The sequence below is a fragment of the Vigna umbellata genome, chromosome 1 (assembly GCF_029865625.1).
Source record: "Vigna umbellata cultivar VRB3 chromosome 1, Vumbellata_1.0, whole genome shotgun sequence".
In the NCBI taxonomy this organism is placed as follows: Eukaryota; Viridiplantae; Streptophyta; class Magnoliopsida; order Fabales; family Fabaceae; genus Vigna; species Vigna umbellata.
The window spans coordinates 62,505,531-62,519,781 of record NC_142165.1 but is presented as its reverse complement, the minus strand read 5'-3'; the positions used below and the strand labels follow the sequence as shown (position 1 = coordinate 62,519,781).

The following is a 14,251-nucleotide window of genomic DNA, read 5'->3' as shown; positions in this document are numbered from 1 at the left end:
TTGGTTTATTAATGATAATCAAGTAATTTGAATAATAAAAAAATTAAATTATTTACATTTCCGGCGGTTTTGAAAAACCCTCAAAAGTACCGGCGGTTTTCATAAACCCTCACAAATTACCGGCGGTTTACTTAACCCCGGTTATTTCCGGCGGTTTTAGTAAAACCTCCACTACTACCGGCGGTTTTAGTAAAGCCCCCACTACTACCGGCGGTTTTTCAAAACCCCGCTAATTGCGGCGGTTTTTTAAAAAACCGCCGGTAATTACTTAACGACGCAGGTTTTCCCAACGGTTTTCCTAACCGCGGGTAACATATTTTCCGGAGGTTAAAACCGTCGAAAAACAGAAAAAATAACCCCAGGTAAAAATCTAATTTTTTGTAGTGTAATGAATTCACTTGACTTTTTCTAGTTGATACTTTATGCAAAGAAAAAAGTCCAGTGGTTATTTTTTTTGTTGCTAAGTACCTTAGGTTTATAATAATGTTATAAAATAACTTTTTTTATAATGAAAGAATAGAATCTTTAATGAATGCATGCTAAATAACCTTAAAATCACAGTAATTTTCAATAAAATATCTCAAAATTGGCCATAATTGTTTTAGTTATATACTTGTAGTACAGATTTGTATTCTGCATTCTTTGATGGTTTAAATTATGTATGGGGCGCTAATCCTATTTTGTGTATGATTGGATTCTTGCTACACGATTATCACTTGTTCCTTTTAATTATATTTGTTGGTATGCAATTGTCTCTGTTACTGGTATATTGAAAGTATAAAGGTTGAAGGGTTTTTTTTTTAATACACATGTGGATTAATTTAGGAAGCATGTTGAAACTGATTCATGTGATAGTCAGTCTTGCTTTAGATTGTTTTCTTTTGGGTGCACTAGTAGTTAACAAGAGTGAGGTTATGTGGATCAGTATTTTTTCTTTGGTTATGTATTTTTTCTTGTTTGCTTTTCTTCCAAAAATTCTTTATTCAACAATAGTATTTTTTTCCTTTAGTTCTTTCACAATGTCAGAATCCCCATCTTCTAAGCCACAAACTCCTTTCTGTATACTAGAATCACTATGTACACTATTTACAATATCCCCATCAAGTGAAAGGTAATAAGTTGTCTTCTGACTTTATGAATTCTGCACATTTCTTCCTATAAAATTCAACTGCGTTTTTGGCCCAGACATAAACATCCTGTCAAAGATATAAAACCATTCCTTGGACCTCCAATTAACAAGTTAAGCTTTTGAGATTATAGAAATCTGTTTTGCTTCATATTAGTAGATATTTTGTTGACAATACAAGATCATATTGCTAAAATACCCTGAACTAATTTAAGTGTTATGCCTTTGTATTTATTATAATGAAATAAACATAAAATCACTTCGTGTTGCATAATATAGATGGTAAGATTGTCATAAATGGAGTGATTAATGATGTGTTCAAAGTTGAGGTAGTATGAATATTATTTTATTTGTATGATATTACAAATAGTGTTAGTTTCTATATATTGCTAATACTATATTGACTAATCTTGATAGATTAATAAAATATGGACCGAAAATGGATGTTTGCTAGTCGATTATCAAAAGAATATGAGGATGGGGTGAAAGAGTTTTGTACATTTGCAGTTGAGCATGCAAAAAACCCTAGTAGAATCATTTGTCCTTGCTTACAGTGTTGTCATTTAAAGGTAGTGAACGCAGATGAGTTAGAAGAGCATTTAATATGCAATGGAATTGATAAAAGTTATTCATGCTGGACCAAACATGGTGAAAATAGAAAAAATCATATAAATAATGATTTTTATCATAATACAAGTTATACACCGAAAGAGACTGACACAACATGAGTTAGATGAAGTTGAGGAGATTGTAAATATTATTGAAGAGGATATGCGAGATTGTCCTCAGATGTTTGATAGGTTGACAATGGATGCAAAGACACCATTGTATAATGGTTGTACTAGTTTCACAAAACTATCAGCAGTCTTGAAATTATTCAATTTGAAAGCACGAAATGGATGGTCTGATACTAGCTTTACTGAATTATTATCACTTATAAAAATTATGCTACCACAAGATAATGTGCTTCCTAGTCGAATGTATGACGCTAGAAAAATGTTAAGCTTTATTGGGATGAGCTACGAGAAGATTCATGCTTGTCCAAATGATTACATTCTTTTTTGAAATGAATATGCCCCATTGGATAAATGTCCTAAATGTATGACATCGCGCTATAAGAAAAATTTAGTGCCGAGCAAAGTGGTATGGTATTTTCCTATAATACCAAGATTTAGGCGCATGTATCGTAATGAACAAGATGCAAAGAACTTAAGATGGCATGCAGATGAAAGAATACGTGATGGAAAGCTTCGGCACCCTGCAGATTCTCCTCAATGGGCAAAAGTTGACCATGATTACCCTAATTTTGGGAAAGAACCACGAAACCTACGTCTTGCTTTGTCTACTGATGGAATAAATCCGCATGGTATGCAAAGCAACTCGCATAGCACGTGGCCTGTGGTTATGATTATATATAACCTACCTCCATGGCTATGCATGAAAAGGAAGTTCATGATGTTATCCATCCTAATTCCAGGTTCAAAACAACCAGGGAAGGACATAGACATATACTTGGCACCTCTTATTGAATACTTGAAGGATATGTGGAACGAAGGTGTAGAGGTGTATGATGCATATACAGAAGAAAGTTTCCTACTAAGGGCAATGCTGTTTGGCACAATTAATGATTTTCCAGCATATGGTAATCTATCTGGATATAGTACCAAAGGGAAGTGTGCATGCCCTATATGTGAAGATAATACAGATTGGGTGCGATTGGAACATGGTAAGAAAAATGTATTTCGTGGGCATCGTAGATTCTTACCTTCAAAGCACCGTTATCGAGGATGGAGAAAAGCATTTAATGGGACAATAGAAGAACGTAGAGCTCCAAAACTGTTGTATGGTGATAAAGTTTTTGAAAAAGTAAAGGATATAAACAACAAATTTGGTAAGCCTTTTGCAAGAGATCTAGTCACAAGTGGGTGGAAGAAAAAGTCAATATTTTTTGATTTGCCATATTGGAAGTCCTTGTACGTTAGACATTTCCTTGATGTCATGCATATCGAAAAAAATGTATTTGATAGTGTCATAGGTACGTTGTTGAACGTTCCTGGAAAGTCTAAGGATGGCATCAATGCAAGGCTAGACTTGGTTCAAATGGGAATTCGAATAGAATTGGCACCAATAAAGAAAGGTAAACGTCAATATCTACCTCCAGCAGCTAATACTCAATCTAGAAAGGAAAAAATTGTGTTTTGTAAGTTTCTACAAGGAGTTAAAGTTCCAGAAGGGTATTCATCAAACATTAGGAACTTAGTATCTATGAAAGATCTAAAACTAATAGGGTTAAAGTCTCATGACTGTCATGTTGTGATGGAGCATTTGTTACCGATAGGCTTACGTTCCATTTTGCCTAAAAAGGTAAGATGGACCATAACTAAACTATGCTATTTCTTTAGAGCCGTATGTAGCAAAGTGATTGACACTGGAAAATTGCAAGCACTAGAAAGAGAAATTATTGTAATTTTGTGTGAGCTTGAAATGTATTTTCCCCCTTCTTTCTTTGACATAGTGGTGCATGTTAGCATTCACTTAGTTAAGGAGACACAATATTGTGGACTGGCCTATATGAGATGGATGTATCCAATGGAGCGGTATATGAAGATATTAAAGGGCTATGTGAAAAATAGAAGTCGACCAGAAGGATGTATAGTGGAACGATATATACTTGAAGAAGCTATTGATTTTTGTATTGATTACCTCTCTAATGTTGAATCAATAGGACTTCCAAATTCTCGACACTTAGCGAGAACCATAGGAGAAGGGATTTCTGGAAATACCATAGTGACTATAAGCAGGAAAGATTGGGAGCAAGCTCAATTGTATATCCTACATAATGACGATGAAGTTGAACCATATGTTGAGAGACACAAAGACATGATTACAAAATTAAATCCAACTAGGACTGACCATTGGATATGTAGAGAACACAATGCAACTTTTATACAATGGCTAAAAAGTCACATTTTTGTAGAGTTAAATGTGAAATCCTCTTTAATTTCTGACAGATTGAAATGGTTAGCCAATGGTCCAAATTTTCAAGTCTTCTCTTACACTGGTTATATGATTAATGGGTGCACATTTTACACTAAAGACCGAGATGATCAAAGTACTATGCAAAATAGTGGTGTAACTTTGGTGGCTGAATTTATGCACATCTCAAGTGCTAAAGATAGAAGTCCTATATATGCAAATATGTCGTATTTTGGGGTAATTGAACATATATGGGAGTTGGATTACACCACATTTCGGGTACCCATATTTGGTTGCAAGTGGGTTGATAACAATAATGGAGTTCGACAAGATGAAACAGGATTTATGCAAGTGAATTTTAATAAAGTGGGGTACAAAGATGAGCCATTTATTTTAGCATCACAAGCTCAACAAATCTTTTATGTCATTGATCCGGTTGATGTCAATTGGTCAATTGTGTTGTTGACCAATAAAATAAACGATCCTTCCAATGATGATATAGAAGATGAATATACAAATATTGAAGATGATCCTTTGTATCAAATATCATATGATGATGATCCAATAGCAGATGATATCTTGTATAGGAGAGATGATCATGATGAAGGAATTTGGATAAATCCATCATTTTATGTCCATAAGAAACCTAAGTCTTTAAACTTCAAATCAAAGAAGAAAAGGTTGGATTTATAAATTTTTATTCTTATTTTTATCCCTTTTTACTGATGTTATCCCTTTTTTTATTTGAATCACTTTTATTATAGGTAAATGACAACTCCTACTGAAGACGATATTCCTTCTCCCAACCAAGCTAAAAGGGAAGAAAGGTATAGTGATTATGAAGAAGATCGTTCAAGCTAGAAGTGAGGGAAAAAAATTAGAGGTAATGGACATTGTATATTTTTTCGTATATTAGATATGTTACTTTCCTAATTATTGTTCAGTACTTATTCATAATATTAGGTTTCATGGAATGCAAAAGTTCAACCCATTGAACCCGGTGGCACAAACTTCATCAGTTATCTTGGATCCATTGTTCGAGCAAATGTGCCTATAACTTATGATGATTGGAAAGATTCAAGTTTGGATGCCTATAAAGAGATCATTTGGAATAATATACAAGTAATGTTTACTACTTATTTTAAATGTATGTGTTATGATTTCAAAACTATTTTTTTCTAAGTATTTTTTTGGACAGCTAACTTTCAATGTAGATACATGTCGCAAGACGTTTGTATTAAGGAAGGCAGGGTTGTTGCTTAGGAGTTTTAGGACTTCCTTGGTCCATAAATATCTAAAGGATGACAATGGAGATTATTTAGAGAATCCTCCTAATCAACCTCCTGCGAAGTATGCATCCATTATTAGTGAGGACATTTGGAGACAGTTTATTGTAAAACGTATGGATAAAACTTTCAAGGTAATGTATACTATCTATATATAATATATTTATCCCTTAATTCTTGAGCATATTATTTTTTTACTATATTTCTTTTTAGGAAAAAAGCAAACAAAATAAGGAAAGGGCATCAAGCTCCAAGTACCCTTATAGGGGCTCTCGTAAGGGGTATGCCCGCATAGAACAAGATATGGTAAGTCAGTTTATCATTTCAAATTATGTGATTGAATTGTGAATGTACTTTCTTGGCTGTTATAAAAAATTAGGTTGAATCAATTGCATACCACATTGGATCATTAAAACTGTTTGACTTTGTATGGTCCCATATCTTTGGTTTAAACATGTTTGTATATGTGTATTTTGACTTTAGGAGAGAATTATAGTAGATTACAATATCTTCTTGTTGATTTGATATTTATAGAGTGAGTCATCATTTTTAAAAGTATGAATTGAAAATTAGTCAATTCCTTATCTACAGTTTGATTATCTCGTGTAGATAAAGGATAACTCGAGGAAACTAAATGTGATTGGTTTTATGAGTTTATCTGTCTTTTTTTTCTGGTCGGATGAATGTCGTACTTGTTTGGATATTACACACATGCCCAGGTCATAAGTAATGCTAATAGAATGTGTGATATGTCAATTGTGTTTTGAGTGGTAATTACTATATTGGGTTAACATTTGATGTGGAAGGTTGTTTGGTTGCATTATGTGCTCTTTAAGAAAGAGAAAGGAATTTAATGCATATATAAAATTCTATATTATATTAATATAATATATAACTTACGTAATCTAACTTTCTTATATATATATATATATATATATATATATATATATATATATAAATCTATATTATATTAATATAATATATAAACTTACTTAAAATGAAACTTAAAAAAATATAAAACCTATTTCCCTATGTGTAGTCTACGCCAAAAACTATTAAAGCCCTACCTTCTCCCTCTTAGGCCCTGTTCTTTTGAGTGAATTTGAGGGAGTGGATTTGAAGGGATTTGAGAGGATTTGAAGATAATTTTTTTTTTTGTTTATTTGAGTGAATTTGAAGGTAAATGAGAGTGAATTTGGAAATAAAATTTGTGAGAATTAGTATAGAATTGTATTGACTTGACAAATTAAAAAAATTTATTTCCAAATTCACTCTCATTTACCTCCAAATTCACTCAAATAAACGACAAATTTTTTTTTTCAAATCCTCTCAAATCCCCTCAAATCCACTCCCTCAAATCCACTTAAAAGAACAAGCCCTTAGTTTTCACGTAGGAACTTCTCCTTGCCACTCAATAACCACTCAAATTCCTACATATCCCAATCAAGAAATAAAAAATGAAGAAATAAAAAATGTCAGGCGTTATCCATTGCCCAGAAACACCCACCCCTTCTTTCTCTTTCACTTTTCCTCTTGCCTAAAGTAAATACATACACAACCCGAGCCCACACTCATTCATTCCTCTATTACCCTTTTTTTTCTTTCTCCTTCTTCTTTCAAACTCTCATCTTTCTCTCTTTACCAACCCAAGACCCTTCACTCACATGACTACCTATCTTGCACTAGCATCATTCTACCATACTCTTTTTATTAAGGTATGCCCAGAACGTGTCAATATATTGTAGAAACCACATCACCAAAACTCACCAAATAACTTCTATCTCTCTCCTTCGCTTTTCATGACCACTGGACTACTCACTCACCCTACTCACTTTCACTCACAGTTTCTGAAACGCACAACCCCATACAGGTTCATAACAAAAAGGATACTTGACATGATCTAACCTAATTAAATCCCTTTTTTCTTAATCCATCTATTTAATACAAAACCTACTCTCTCCCATAAACCCATCAAGTACTCTTACTCAGTCTCTCCCAGTAGGTTCACCTAACTTTACCACTAACACTCCCTTTTTATTTAAAACCCACATTTGAACATATAATTTCTCACTTTCTCTCATATTTCACGTGTACCCTATAGTCCCTGCATGGCCAGTTTTCACCCAACAAAATAAAATGTACATGCATCACCAGTTTTCAGTTATTACAATTTTCTAACTAATTTGATCTTTTTCACAATAATTAGATAAAGGAATTGGGATCGAATGTTAATAACATTCCCCGTCAAGAATTGTGGAAGCATGGTCATGTGAACAAAAGCGAGGTAATTGAAAACGAAGAAACTCAGCAAGTTTGGGAGAAATGTGTAAGTAATATGTTTTCATATTATATTTTTTTGCGTGAAATGAGATTAAATGTGATATGTTTGGTTCTTGTTTAGGTTCAACTCTCACAAACTAATTTAGAAGAGATGAGTAATGATCACTCCAACATTCTGAGTCAAGCTTTATGTCTCCCAGAGTATCCAGGTCGTGTTAGGGGAATGGGATTTGGAGTCGGTCATAGAGATTATTTTCCGTCCAAAAAGCGTCCTACGTACCATGAGCATGATAAATTAACTGCTCAAGTGAAAGACATGTCGGAAAGAATGGCACGAATGGAAAATCAGTTGATTTCGCTTCGAAAAATTGGCACACCAAATACTACTGAAGAAGCTAATATTGATAGTGGCCAAGGGAGTTCCACATTGTCATCAAATAGTTTTCCCGAGGTAACTAACTTATCTACATTACTTTCATAGGTCTTCATATTTAGTCACATTGAAGATTGTCTTATAATTATGTTTTATAATGTAGGGGGTCTCAAGTTGTAAACTGTTTACATTATCACCATCACTTTGCTTGGTTGCCCATGGAAAATTGCATAATTTTAAAAGTGATACACTACATGGTAGACCTCTACCTAAGGGACATGTCAAAGTTAGTATAGATATTGCTTTGGAGCCAAATGTATCCTTGCCTATACCAATTGATGATGATGACATGATGACAATAGGACAAGCAATAGGTACATTTGTGGCATGACCAATGAATTTCATACAGATTAGTGATGAGGTATGTTTATACAATTGTATTCATTCATATTTATGAACATATTTTATCTATTACCTAACTTGTTTAATTGATGATGTTTTAGGATTCTACTCAACCTATAAAGAAAAAGATGAATAATACAAATGAATGTGTCGCACCTAAAAAGAAATGTCAAGGGAAAATGACCATTCAACATACTTCTCGTAAACTGTTTCATCCAAATCTTTCTGAATGGTGCAATTGTCTCTCTTCATACATGAAACTAAAGCCATCATAGTCACTTCCTCCAATACAAATGGACAAAAACATATTTGGACTACAAAATCATAAAGAAATCGTTAATGCATAAATTATTGAAGAAGTTACTAATTATGCATGGCTAGGTGCAACTACAATTTCTATATATATAGGGTAAAGCATTTTATACATTTTATCATTAAATTCATTATTAGATTGACACCTTATCATATTGCTAATACATTCTTATATTTTTCTTTTATAAGGTACCTATATCAAAATTTTGTTAAGCCAAATGATAAGGCATTCTTTTTTTTATCACCCCAAATCACAACACATGAGCTACCAATGAAAGACAGAATGCAAAAAATAGTTACTCTTTTTCTTGATAATGGGGTGATTGATAAGTTTGTTCTTGCACCTATTAATATTGGGTAATACTTTACTTTACAACTTTATCAACAATGTATTATTTTCAAAGTTAGATGTACGAATTCTAATTTTGTTGATTCATTTCAAATTGTAGCCAACGTTGAGTGTTGCTGGGAATCAATCTTAAATTAGAGATAATTCATTATCTTGACCAAGTGGCGGTAGACATTAATGAGGCAAGATTTAAAGAAATTGTTTGACATGTAAGAATATACGTGTTGTATACTTTTAACTGACATATTTGTATACTTTTAGTTGTATTGTTTTTACTTATACATGCTTTAATTTTATTTATTCACTAGGGTTATACAAACCTATCGAGCTCAAACTGGAAACATGGTTTCAAAGTCTAAGTCAAACAATATCAAGTGGACAACAATTAAGGTACATTACTCTAGTATGTTTTGTGTAGTATAGTCTTGATTGTGATAATTAAATTGTTGAATAACCTTATGTGACCTTTAGTTCACGTTATGGCTTTTTGTATTATACTAGTTAGGTGAATAACTTGTATTCTTGAATGGTTGAAGACTTATTTCCTTGTTGCATGGTAATGGTTAGTTAAATAACATGTATTATTATGAAACTGGTTGAAGGGGCATATGGATGTTATGAAACCATAACTTATTATTAAGAGTTTAAACTTGTATATGGTATATAGTTATTTGTTATCATGCACTGAATTTGTTTGGAGTATACTAGATTTTTGTTTCATTTTATGTTCAAATTATAAAAATGTTTTTTAATTTTGGAATTCTAGTGCCCAAGACAACCCAACGACAATGATTGTGGGTATTATGTGTGTCAATATATGAAGGAAATTATTACATACTGTGAAGGAGGAACAATTCCAACTGATGTAAGTTATCTTTATCGTCATAATTAATTTGTAGCAATATTTAATTAACTAATTCTATATTATTTTTCTTTCTTGCAGTATTTTTCTAGTTGTAGATGTCAACAATATCATGAAAGTCAAAATTGAAGTTAGAGAAAATTGGTGTTTACATGTAATTAATACATGCTTATAGGTTATGTTAGGGTGATGTACATGCTTATAAGTACTGATATGATATATATGTTATGGTTGTATATATTATCTTATAAAACAATGTTATGTCGTGACACATACTAAACGACTTAACGATTAAATTTTGAAATATTAGTGTACCAATAATTTTTATTTATATTAATGAATATTCTTTTTGAGACATTAGTCATATTTTTCTCAATATTTTATATTTTTTTGTATATAATAGAATCAATATATAGTGTGGATTTGTACATAATAGAACCAATATTTTATATTTTATTCTAAAATTAATTAGTTTTTAAAAAAATTTGAACCAATACATAGCGCTTATTTTAAGAAGTGCTATCTATTGCCAACCACCAATAGATAGCGCTTCTTTCAATAAGCGTTATCTATTGGTGGTTGACAATAGATAACGTCTTTTTAAAAAAGCGCTATCCATTGTGGCGGACAATAGATTGTTATTTCATTTTATTTCACTTTGAATTAATGTAGAAGAAAATCGAAAAAAAAGATCTTCAACAACCACAAAAAATAGATTTATTGATTTGGCACTAATTGAATTATTAAAATATAAAATCTACTTTATGAATTATCAGAAACCCTTTTCTCATATTCCGATTTGAATGGATCTTTAGTTTCTAATCCAAAACTAATAATCTGAAATGTTAAGAACCTTCATTTTATACTATTACTATAAAAATTGAATATCAAAAAAATTTTTATATACCCAAACTTTGCAAAATTTTCTATCGAATTTTTGACTACATAGGGACAATCAATGAAAAAAGACGAAAAAAATCTACTACGCATTTTTATAGAGACATTTGAATTTTTTATCGAATTTTTAGAAGCGTTATCTATTAATAGATAGCGCACGCATAGATAGCGCTTAAAAAGCGCTATCTATGATAAAGAAAAGTGCTATCTATGCGCTTTTTTGTAGTAGTGGTACTCTATTTAACGATTGTCTTCCGCTACCTCTCCCATGGACGCGTCCACTTCTACCTTGTCCTCGGCCAACTCCAAATTTGACATCAAGAGTGACTTTTAACACTTGCTCTTCTAGTTGAAGATTTTCATTCTTTGTTCATGAACAAGTAAATTTCCAAAGCAGATATTAGCATTAATAACTCCATTGCTTGGTCATTAAATCTACAATTTAACTCTTGTAATTGCTTATCAGTTATACAATGAATATTTTAACTCTCAAATATTGCTCCATTGTAATATGATATTTTTGGTGACAATAGTGTCCTTGCCTTGCTACATCAGAAGTCCTAAATTTAGGCACCTCAATGTCATGTTTTTCAGAAAAAGAAGTCACAGTTTTAAATAACTTATCCTAACCATTTTCTCTCAAGTTTAGAATAAGTGCTTTTGTAGAACAAAATAAATGCATACCTCCAACGGGTATCCCCAACTTGTTTTAAAGTTCCAATTTGATTTTCCCCTTTACCATTTTCAAGCTCATCAATTTCTTTTAATAAAAGTCAAATTTGAAAATAATTGACTAATTAGAACAACTTCGCTTGATGTAACAACCAAGGCAAGTTATAATCAATGAGCAAAACAATAAACATAATATGCATAAGGACAATCACTCAAGAATAATACTTGTAATCCATTGCATTATCCCCTCGTATTGTTAGCATCATCATACCCTTGACCACATATATTAGAAACACTAAGATTATGTTGAGATAGTACAACACAATTAATTCTTCAAAGTTAATGTTGCAATGTTTTTAACATGCACAATATCAAAATATCACTCTTGTATAAAATCATTTTTATAAAAAAATCTCAAATAAAAGTCACTTTATCTTTTTTTATTCATCACAAGCTTCATCGATAATCATACAAAACTTAGAATCCTCAACTTCCTCACAAATATGATTTTTCAATTTATTAGAAAAATATTCAATAACTCCTTTTGAATTTTATGTGAATTATATTTGGAAATATACAGAGAATTTTCCAACACAACTTTTGAAACTTCATCATTGTATGTTTATATGAGTTTTATCATCTCAAGAAAATTACCTTAGTTCCTCGATTTAGTAATTTCATCATGACCTATTGATAACAACCTCCTTTTGCTAGGTTGGATAAAAGCTAGGAGATGTGCATGAAGGGTTGTTTCCTTAAATGAAGGATGCGAAAATGTGGTGGTAAATAGTTCAAGGATGATGAGTTATGGTGGGGAAGATGTAAAAGCTCACGACCACTAGGAGATATGGTGGTGGTTTTGGTGTAGTGTTTGGTGGCTCCAAGAGAGGTGAGACCAACTTAAGGAGGAAGGTGACTAGAGTGGCCTCTAGGGTTACTCTAGTCTTGATCTAAGAAATGTATGGCCAAATTTTGGCAGTATAACATTAATAAACTTCTAAGATGATTACAAGAGAGAAGACACCTCTATATATAGGCAAGGATGTCTCCTAAAAACCCTAAAAACATGATATTTCGCCTTTGCACTTATTGGCCAAAAATGAGGCTTTCTAAGGATTGGACAAGTGTCCACAAATCCTCTCCAATGAGGGGAGGACATGTGGCCACTCATAAAACAAAATCCTCTTCAATCCTAAAGTGTCATGTGGCTACTACTAAAGCTAAATCATCTCCAATGGAAGCATCACACATGTCACATACTTTCCACATAGTTTGGATGTCTAGCTTAAGGAAAAACCATATACTAATTAGGCCTTAATACAAGCCTTAAACAAACCTACCTACTTGGTCGAAATACATGGCTTAAAGAAACCTATACTACTCCAAGCTATGCTTCATGATGACTCTAAAGACGGTCTAAAAAATAGAGTTTATACCATCTTCAAGGATGACTTCCACTCTTCTTGAAAGTACTTGACCATGGCAAGATGATTTGCAACTGATTCTTTATAATTTGATTTGAGCTTTGCACTTATAAAACATAATATGACAATTTTGATTTAACAAGTCTTAACAAGCAAACACTGCAATATTTTGTGGTTAACAACGATTCATCCCTATGTGTTTAAGGAAAGCACAATTATTTCTATTATTAACTTTCCTCCAACTTTTTAAACCTATAAACAAACAGTCAAAAAAGTTAAAACATATTGATGATAATTAACTCATTGTGAATTAAAATTCAATGAAAATAAACTGAATTACTCTTAATATTGAAATCATTTGAACTAAAGCTCTTCACTTGGGTTTTTACTAAAAAGATAGCAAGGTAAGAAATGTGCAACATGTTTTAATGCCGAATACTCTAACCATGAAGGAAATAAGCTAAACCAAGTGTATTAAAATCTTCTTTGATGATCATCTTTACCAAACAACAGATAATTTTGTAGATGCACTTGATATGGACTCCATTTTAGATAAACTCTTTGTACCTCATAAATTTGATTTGGTGGGTATTTCCAAATTTGAGGATGCTTCCCTATATCAAGTTCTAAATAATTTTCAAATCTATTAACTTTAGAGATTTATTTTTCATTTTATTCAATTTTGGGATTCTTATTTTTCATTATATTGATGACATAAATGCATTTTTTTCATCTTCATCACAAACCTTCCTCTTGAAAAAAGAATAAATTCTTTTACTATTTATCATAATTTTTCTAATATAAATGAAATGTAGGAAAATATTAAAAAGGGGGGAGGGGTTGAATAGTATTTTAAACTCTTTCGCAAATCAACACTTAATAACTATTGTAAGAGTTAGACGGTTTGCAATAGTTTTTAAACATGTGTGTTTTCAATAAAGAGTTTAGGAAAACGTTTTATACTAAAGAATAAAAAACACAAGTATTTTTATACTAGTTCACTCAATCTAAGCTACGTTTAATCTCCCTCAAGACCTCTAAAGAGTTTCCACTAATGTTTAACAAAATTAAAACGAGTACATTCCACTCTTGGTATACAAGTATTATCAACCACTTCTGGTTCTCCTAGTTAAACTGACTAGACCGAGCTTAACCACTCTTGTTATCAACCCTAGACAACCTGTCTAGAACGCTTAACTCAATTGAGTTAAATAATGCAAATGTTTAATCCACTTCTGAATATTAACACAAGTGTTTTGAGTACAAGTATATATTCGAATAACTCTCGGAGT

General features: G+C 32.0%; 2 pseudogenes; one reads left to right on the top strand and one right to left on the bottom strand.

The window, feature by feature from the left end:
- Nucleotides 1-1,735: 1,735 nt before the first annotated feature.
- LOC148206000 (uncharacterized) lies at nt 1,736-4,795 on the top strand (annotated as a pseudogene).
- Nucleotides 4,796-11,483: 6,688 nt separating this feature from the next.
- On the bottom strand, nt 11,484-13,747 carry LOC148205999 (uncharacterized; annotated as a pseudogene).
- Between the last annotated feature and the right edge of the window lie 504 nt (nt 13,748-14,251).